At 32.5% G+C, this 10,202-nt stretch overlaps 1 protein-coding gene and 1 long non-coding RNA gene across 2 annotated transcripts in view; both read left to right on the top strand.

Moving 5' to 3' along the window:
- Positions 1-1,054: 1,054 nt before the first annotated feature.
- On the top strand, positions 1,055-3,576 carry LOC126887759 (uncharacterized). The gene is made up of 3 exons (XR_007699194.1): positions 1,055-1,412; positions 1,464-1,760; positions 2,571-3,576. It is a non-coding gene; the product is annotated as an uncharacterized LOC126887759 (long non-coding RNA).
- A 2,825-nt stretch (positions 3,577-6,401) lies between these two features.
- The window catches only part of LOC114331430 (uncharacterized), a 31,286-nt gene continuing 27,485 nt past the window's right edge, over positions 6,402-10,202 (top strand). The window contains exon 1 of the mRNA XM_028281010.2: positions 6,402-6,564. The gene's annotated coding sequence lies outside the window, so the exon portion shown is untranslated. The remainder of the gene's footprint in view (positions 6,565-10,202) is intronic.

The raw sequence follows: 10,202 nt of genomic DNA, 5'->3' as shown, positions 1-10,202 counted from the left end.
TGTATTTCTTAAATTAATACAAGATTTGTTTGTTTTGCTTTATTAATAGCCAACTGAAAAACAATAAAATTTTAAATCTATTATGAAGCTCCAATTTCCAATTACAACACACAGAATAATTTTACTCAAATAGACTAAACCAATAACCAATATAACCTTAAAATGTTTATAAACAGGTAGTACGCTGATGAAATGTTCATTTGGTAGGTAATCGGGCAAGATCCTCGTGTGCATTCGGTGACTTTCGGCTCGATAGGGATGCGTATGAACCTAACGTACCAGCCCGTAACCTAAGGTAATACGTATCACGATACGGGAGTTCAACCATTAATGCGCAAGCGTATATGTCAAAAAGATGCGTTACGTTTACGTATTTGTGTGTACAAAAACTCCCTATTATACACAGATTATACAACATATGACAGAAGCTCGAAACAAATGACAATCGATGAAAAGCCCTCTAATTTTTGTGCAGCCAGTATTGAGCGTTGCATATATATACGGCGCAACATTCTTTAAAGTTTTATTAATATAATTAGTCTATTTTGATCCTTACATAAGCTAAAGTTTATTATTGTTGTATTCTCTGAAATAATTTAATATAGGTAATTAGTCGGGAGAATCGTTTGATTCCAAAAAAAGTCCAAATATCGATATGCTCTGTGTCACAGATTATACTAGAAAACACAAACACCTATTTTAAATGTCATATGTCATATAAACTTTTATCTCCCGCCTCTCGCTCCCACCCCCACCCTTTACCAACTTGTTGACTGACTGACTAATTTCACAGTCAAGTCAGTTAGTTCACTCTAGTTTTTATGCGGTTCCTGCGCGTGTAGAAACTCCTAGCAGACTGCGCAGTAGACTAGGAGAAAAATGTTGCTGTTGCAAGATTTAAAATATTCCGATAAAGAATATTCCAAAATTATAATAAAATAATTATGATTATCGATTTTTTTCAAAAATCTGAAAATTAAATTCATAAATGGTAAAATCCTTTACGTACACACTTGTATAAAATTTGAAAAATAATATTTTCTAATTATTGATTGAATGTATTCAAACAATTAATCACAAGTAACTATCTAAATTGGTGACATTTGGCAACAGTGAGTAGATCTGGTTTATTTAAATAGTATGTTTATTCCAAACATAACCTTATAAACAAACAGTTGTTTATTTTAGAGTTATTTATTATTGTTTTCTCGTATTTTGCAATTGTTAAGTTGGTTTACTTCGAATTTAATATGCATTACTGTGGTATTTCTCCAGTTTTCTAAGAAGGTTGGTGATTTTGAATTGGGATTATGATGAATTTAACCCAAAGGCAATGTGTGTTTATTTATGTGGCAAAATTCCAGGCACCATAAAAATTTGAGTTTCTTCCTGTTGCCCATGGATGAAAATCGGTAAGAACGTAAATTCCATTTAATATCATTTTTGACCTGCTGTCGTTTTAGGTTTGCAGAATGAAAAGAAATTGTTCAATGTGATAAACTTTCTATGAACAGTCCTCAATATTGTTACATTGACTTTTAAATATGCACTTTACATCTTGAGGAGCAGGCCTTTGCAGAAATACTGAAAAAACGCAAAATAAAATAAACGAAATATGTCTTGAGATTAAACATTCAAGTTGAAGGTGTGTTCTTCCTTAAACTGGAATGATAATTTTGTAATTCTGTAGGCACATCTATTGAGAAGTTACAACCAGTGGCAAAGTGCCTTAAGGGAATCTATGACATATATAATTGAAGGTATGAGTATATGTTTCAAATTAATTGTTGGATGATTCTGAGAAAGTGTAAATTTTTTTCATGAATTTGGTACATAACTGTCTTTATCTAAACTCTAAAAACCATTGACATCTGTTTTGAAAAACCATGTTCCTAGAAACCATTGATAACAAATATAGACGGTTACCTCTGCATTTGTTGTATCATCTTACTACCCTATCCATAGTGAGTCTAATTTTTAAATCTATAATAATTGTTTACGTGCTGGTTTCATAAAGATGCTTCAAAAATCTATATGGGTCTTACTAGGCAGCACAGCCATGCCTTTAATAGCTTTTCCAATTATATTTTCAATATGCTTATTCTAGTTAAGATTGCGGGATAAAAAGACCACTAAATATTTGAGTTCATTTTTAGGTATCAGCATTGGCTCTACAGCCCATGGTGGGTCTTGGCCTGTTCCAGAATCAGCTTCCACTCTTTCCTATCCTTTGCTTGGCTTTCCAATTTCTCACTCGAGCATGAATTTTTGGTATATATGGGATTATATTGTGATAACGACCAGATCTATGAAAGAATAGTATGTTGTTAAAGAAGATTGTGGTGACACTATCTATGAATATCTGATAATATTGGTTAATGTGAATGGAGTCCAAAATGGGGTTTAGGCTGTTATATAAAAAACTAGGTCATTAGCATATGGAAGTAGGGCGACATTATCTGGTATTAAATTATGTGAATGAGGAGAATTAAACCTAGAAACTCTATTTATTCTGCTAATCAATATGATTTTGATATATTTTAATATAAAACATATGTTATTCTTTCTAGGGACATCTCCTCTGAAGGAATTACAATTATTTGCCAGTATGTCAAATGAATTTTCAACATCAGTCATACTTTCATGAATTTATTGATGAAAATAAAACTAGGTACATGATTTATTTACTTCCAAGGGATTCTAAGATACTATGTGTAAAAAGTCCAATATGCAGTGATGAGCATGCTAATAACTGGCAAAATATGGGATATAACGCCAAAGATGGGAAACATGGGATGCATTCTGAAGTAAAAAGAGATGAGACTGAGAGAAATTATCGATATAAACATATAAATTAACATTACATTACATAGTTTCCCACCTTTAGACGTATCAGATGAGTATGAGAACTGTCACTGTGACGGAGAATTTTATAAAATACTCCTGTCACAAAGGTGGGAAACTATGTAATGTTATCGTCGGCTAAGAGTGTTAACCTGCCAACTCCATTTTTCACTGTGAGTGATATTGGGGTAGTTTCTAGGTCTGTGTACCTTCATACCATGTCCCACAAGCCCGCTGGTTCCACTGTAGTTTAGAGATAGCTATTTCTAAACTACATTGGTGTCGGCGGGTTTGTGGGGTGGTGTATGAAAATACACAGACCCAGAAACTAGCCCAATATCACTCAAAGTGAAAAATGGAGTTAGCAGGTTAAAACTCTTATCCAAGGTTATGTTAATTTATTCGTTTATAACGATAAGTTCCACTTCTACCAGTTTCATCTCTTTTTATCTCACAAGTTAATATGTTTTCCATCTTTTGCGTTATTTTGCCGGTTATTAGTGTGAGTGCTCATTACTGTATATTTACGATTCTGTGATTTCTCAATATAATGCTGAGTAGGTATAGATGAGCATCTACAACCCTTTCAAAACAGAAATTTATAAGTTCATTTTATGTACCTATTAAACTTTATTTTAAGGATGAATTTGAAATGCTTGTAGGGAATATATCTGTAAAAATAAAATTGGTATTATAAAATTGAAATTCTCAAAATATAATTTATAATTCGAATGTATTATTATTTTTTTCCCTATAGAAAAGTCCTCTTATTAGTTTTCTCATTAGCCCTTTTGACAAGACATCTTACTTACGCCAGTACTTACTTAATTACTTATTCCTCTTCACTCCATGCGGAGCATAGGGCGTCAACTGTCTGCCTCCATTCTGTCTTATCCTTTGCACTGATCTTTATTTCTGTCCAGGTTTTCCCAATAGGGCTTTTCATTCACAGTCATTTGTTTCGAGCTTCTGTCATATGTCGTATAATCCGTGTATATTCATAGATATAACAGAATAGATTAGGCCAGTTCGAAAAATAGCGTAACGCGGAACAGTTTGGGTCGGTGGTCTATCTTTCTCTCTCTACTGGCGCTCAGCTCTCTCTCTCTAGCATATGATGGCTGCCGCCTCTGTGTAACTGTCGTTCCATTACTCCCACCTCTTGGTAGATACACTCACACTCGCACGACAGACAAAGATAGCTAGACCACCGTACTTGATATCAGCGTTACTCCCCGATGCATTGAGTGGCATATGACTAGCCTGATCTATTGTTGACATATCTCTGTGTATATTAGTATTATACACAGATTATACAACATATGACAGCAGCTCGAAGCAAATGACAATCAATGGAAAGCCCTATAGCATTAATTTCTTTTTCAACACTTCTTTTCCACATTTCTACGGGTCTACCTGGTCTTCTCTTTCCATGTGGTGTATATTCTAGGGCTTGCCTCGCTATGTCTGTGTCAAGTCTCCTTAGTGTGTGCTCCATCCAACTCCATTTCCTTTTGCATATTATCTTAGATATACATAGGTTTCTGGTTAGTTCTTGTCCATAGCTCTTGGTTTGATATACGGTTTCGCCAGTAAATGTTAAGAATCTTCCTTAGGCATTTATTTATGGATACCTGCATCTGTCTAATACATTTTCTTGACACTTTCCAAGTTTCTGCTCCATATAGTAATACAGTCTTCACGTTGCTGTTGAATAGTCTTTCGGTTTTAATTGTCATCTGATGTGAAGACCACATTTTCCTTAGCATATTGAATGCGTTTGTAGCGTAGACGCCAGTATTGTACTATTTATTTCTGTACTAAGACAAACCACAGAAAAGGCCATCGAGTACAATAAACCAGCATATCTATGTTTTACCTGACAAAGGCTTTCGATCGCATTCAATTCGAAGACGTCTTACACTTACTGTATAAAAGAGACATGCCAATCAATATACGAACCATCGAAAACATCTATTTCCATAATCGAATACAGGCAAAGATAAATGGAAAACTAACACAGTTTATACCAGTACAAAGCCCAGTCAGACAAGGGAACCCGTTAAGCCCACTGCTCTTTAATGTATCTAATAATGGACGAAATAATAGAAGCAGTATGTAAAGATCATGGTTACAGAATGGGGAACAAAAAACTCCAAATATTAGTTTATGCAAACGACGCCGCATTAATCGCCAAGACAGAAGACAATCTCCAAAGATTAACACACATCTTCAATACAACAGCCAAGAAATACAATATCAATATGATAATATCAGCAGAAAAAACACATGTATGACATCTAAATACCCACTACGAGGTAAAATCGAAATTGATGGGAAAATATTAAAGCAGGAAGTAAGGTTTAGATATCTGGGAATAGATATACCCAGTTACGGAGATGTTGAAGAGGAAGTACGACAACAAAGTTTAAAAGCAAGTAAAGCGGTGGGACTCTTAATGACACAATCTGGAAGAACGAACACCTAAGACAAGACACAAAAGCAAGAATCTATAAGCTTGGATTATAAGCTTTCATCCGACACCTCATTTGTCATTCTATCTGGTTTAATGACTGAGGAGTTGTGTTTACGGACAGACGGACGTATATAATTCAACGCTTTCACATTTTTTTCAAAACTGAGTAAAAACATTGACTGCGTTCACCAGATGCAAACACATTCACAAATGTTTGCGCTTTGATTCTAAACTTGTTGACAGCGAACTGAACGGTTGGTTGTTTAGGTTAAAATTTGACATTTTGCTTGCTTGGTTTGAAGGTAACCTAAAGTAAATTTTCTCAATAAATACGTTTTTGAATTAATTTTTTTTATTAAAGGAAAAAAGAAAATTTATTTAATAGATAATAACGTATCAGAATGTCTTCAGTAGCCTTTATTTTATATATAAAACCCTTATCAATATATTTTACAATATATACAATTTAAATTCCCGCCATATTTCAACACGTTTGCAAAGTTCAACTTAAATATCTTATGTTTGCAAAAATGGCGACCGCTTTCCAAACATGTTTTTCGTTAGCAAGTCGTTCAGAACCATAAAGCGCAAACTGATTGCCAACGTTTGCATCTGGTGAACGCGCCCAATATTTCTTTAGAAATCCATAAATATATTCGCTAATAATGAAACTAATTTGCAGTGGTTATAGCCAACCTTCATTAGTGGAGTAGGCATTAGAAGAAGAAGACCAATGAAGATAAAGTAGAGCCCATTGTTAGACCAAAATTTTGTTTATATAGAAAAAATTATTTAGTTGAAAATAGTAGGTACATAATCTCAATGAATCCATTAAAGCTGATACATTTAGTCTTCAGAACAACAATAATAATTATTTATGAAACTATCGATAAATTGTCAAGAGCTTCGTAAACGTTAATTTTGTAGAAAAGTATTCCTTATTTCGAAAAATCTATTTCAAATTTGTCCTATTTATTTTCGAGCAGTGTATCAACAATAATGTTGAGCAGTATAACACACGCTGTTATGCGCTTGCGTCCGGCTGCAAGGTCTCGATGCGCAGTGGGAAAAATGGAACATTTTTTCATAACGTACTTCACGGCAAGTGACTATACTGTTTGTTGTATAAACCTATATACTGTGCTAATTTTATTGTTGTGTTGTTTTTTGTTTTTCCTTACAAAAATAGCATTAAAGTAATTTGAAATTGTGTTGGGTCAGCTTAAAAAATTATTCTGAATACGGTAAATATCTCATTTGTTTCATTAATAAATTATTATTTTATCAACTACTTATTATAAAAATGTTATAAAATATAAATAATATGCCAACTGGTTTTATCACTCTATGGGCTTATCTATTTTTAATATGTACTGTCAGTATTTTTTTTAAATGGAATATCTTGGTTTTAAGATCTCCCAATATATTTTTAATAACTTTTGATATTAATAATATCCTTTATGAAAGTTATCACCAATAATTATGAAACTTTCTATTTTTAGTTATATCAGGGGAAGTACATGTTCCCTAGAGAATAGAAAAAAATTTATCCTTTATTTATCTCTTAATATATTTTTGGTTATATTTCTCATATGTTTATGCATTCCATTACTACTACTTGCATCATGTTGGTCCCTCTATAATGGAAAAAAATTGAAAATACGGAAAGGACTGCAGTATGACTATTTTCAACAAAATAAATATTTTTCATTTTTTTGGTCTCACCTCCATGGTATACATTTTTTGTTTTTCAATGTTAGCTTTTTGGACATAACAGTGGAATCATTTTCGACATACTGTAATTTTAATATTCAAAATATTTTTCAAACTGGAGAATTGTAGGTAAACAGTTTTGTTCCCAAATTTTATATATACACACACCTGTACATTAGGTGTCAACGGCCTTTTTGTAGGGATCTATGGGGGAGTATCACTGAGTCGTAAGCCCTTACCCCTTGTACTGCACTCCTATAGGTCGATCAGACACCAGCATATTACAGTCTAAGCCTCAGATTCATATTAGAATTTTAATCTGATGTGTTAGCCTTTTTTATTTTTCTGTTCACTGGGCCAGGAATCGAACTCACATCCACTGGAACACCTCACAGTGAAAAGAAGTGAGGTCGACTGCCTGAGGTGATTTTTGTTGGAAAAAAGGTAGAAGTTTACTTTAACATTGAAGTTAGTTTGACGTTTCAATTTCCACTTCGGAAATAGTTCCCAAAAACAAAACATTAATAAATTAAACAAATTTGGTATTTATTGCTTGGTGAAAAATTTAATTTTTTATGACTCATTCATATTGACAATTTAGACATTATAGTAGGTACATATACATTTTAAAGTAGATGACTTTAAAATGATATTGCCAATAATTTTGAGTTGCATTCATGGAACGACTTTATTTGAAGATAGTTCATTCAATTACATGAAATCAGCTTTACCTTACGAATATTCATCAGAAAAATCATAGCATGTGATTTTTCTTTCAACAGACATCCACATGCAATGAAGACATTAAAATTCTCCTGCTAGTGATCCCACAGTAAATAATGAGGAAAAAATTTAATGATACTATCTGACATGGTAAATATTTGGTCTTACATTTAGTTTACACTCAATATTAACACCAAACTCCGATTTTAGGTGTATGCTATTTTAAAATATAAGTGATGTATCCTCGATATTTTATTGACTTACTAATAGTGGTATTTTCTTTCTATTGATTGCCTCTTTTACTATGGTTAACCATATCCTACTGCATTCTTCAGAGGAATTTGTGACAAACATATAATATTATGTTTATATATGAATGAGTCAAATAAAATTAAATTATTAGAAGAATTTTTTACCAAGCAACAAAAACAAAATTTGTTTAATTTATTAATAATAATAATAATATCGTATGGCATTTTTGCCGGGCAGATCCTTTCGGACAGTTCTGGTGCCATTTACATCTTTAACCCTGTTTCGTTTATTTATTTATTTATTTACGGGCAAGCCCAATTCAGAAATATTATTACAAAAAAAATATTACAAAGACAAAAGTAAAACCATAAACAGTGTCAACACAAAGAACAAACATTATAATATGTATTGGATAACAAAGCTAATAAGTTAAAAGAAAAAAAGAACATTACGATATAAAAAACAAACAAAGTTTAATCTTAAAAAATTGCTGATAGAAATTATATCACTAACATTGTATGTTCAACAAATGATTTTTAAATCTATCCAAGGAATTGCAGAATATATTTAAGTCATTTAGAGAATTCGCAAGTCTAAGTGTTTGTGGTAAAAAATTGTTGTAAGTATAGTTATATCTATGAAAGCTTACGTGAAAAGTTTGAGGTTGTCTTGTTGACCGAGTAGGTACAAAAAGACCAATTTTTGACAGAATATCGGGACAGCTACTATTACCATTAATAATATTGAAAAAATTGTCAGATCTTTTCTTTTTCTACGGGTTTCTAATGAAGTAATATTCAATAATAATTCAATATCTGTGTAGCTACGATATATATGTTGTTTAAAAGCTACGTATCTGAGAAAGGTATGCTGAACTCTATCAAGTTTATTTTTATGAACTAGATAATATGGAGACCACACAGAAGAACAAAAATCAAGATGAGATCTAACAAGTGAGCAATATAAAATTTTCATTGAATTTATATCTGTGAAATCACGAGATGTTCTTTTAATGAAACCAAGCATTTTCATAGACTTTTGGACAACGGTACTAATGTGGTGTTTAAAGCTGAGTGAAGAGTCTAATATTATGCCTAGGTCTTTGATTTGTGTGCATGATTGCAATGCTTGATCGTTAATAGTATAGTCATGTGTTAGTAAATGGTGATTCCTACAGAAACGCATAATATAACACTTACCAACATTTAATTCCATGCCATTAAGAGAGCACCACTGGGATAATTTATTAATATCTGATTGTAGTCCAAGAGTATCATCATGAGATCTTATTATTGTAAAGCACTTAAGGTCATCAGCGAAAAGTAGAGCTTTTGTATGGGAAAAACAAGTGGTAGTATCATTAATGAATAGATTAAATAGTAGCGGTCCCAGGTGTGAACCTTGAGGAACACCTGAAGTTACAGGAAAAATGTTAGAATAACAGTGATTTACTCTAACCATTTGAGTTCTGTTTTCTAAATAACTACATAACTAGCTAAATACCAGACCATCAATACCATAAGAACGTAATTTATGTAATAGAAGGTCATGGTTTATCTTATCAAAGGCTTTATAGAAGTCAGTGTACACTGAATCAACCTGCAAGCCTTCCTCCAGGGCTTCAGATAGGTAGTCAGTATAACTGAGTAGACTTAGCTCAGCAGATTTACCGGAAGAAAACCCAAACTGTGAGTTAGTAATAACACTAGAGCAGTCGTAAGTAAGAAATTCAGTTATAATGCTTTCAAATACTTTAGGGATAGTGCTTAGAATAGATATGGGGCGATAGTTCTTAATATCAGATTTAACACCTGATTTATAAATATGAGTTACATAAGATTGTTTCCAGAAGTTGGGGAATTCACCAGAATCGAGAGAGGCATTGAAAATATGATAAAGTGGTCTAGATAGTATAAAGCTGCATTCTTTTAGAATAATAGGAGGAATCTCATTGGGTCCAGGTGCCTTATTAATATTCAGTTGTGACAATTTCTCATATATTTTTGATATTTGAATGTGGTAGCTACACTAATGTTGAAGTGGATTTGGTTATGGTAATAATTTAGTCTTTGGTTAGTATACACAGATGAAAAATGATTGGCAAATAAATTGGATATATCATTTCCATGAGAGGCAATAGAATCATTTAGTTTCATTGTGTCAGGTATTATGCTGTTTTCTGGAGTTTAATGGA

This window comes from Diabrotica virgifera, chromosome 7 (assembly GCF_917563875.1).
Source record: "Diabrotica virgifera virgifera chromosome 7, PGI_DIABVI_V3a".
NCBI lineage: Eukaryota > Metazoa > Arthropoda > Insecta > Coleoptera > Chrysomelidae > Diabrotica > Diabrotica virgifera.
This window is presented reverse-complemented; position numbering and strand designations above follow the sequence as displayed.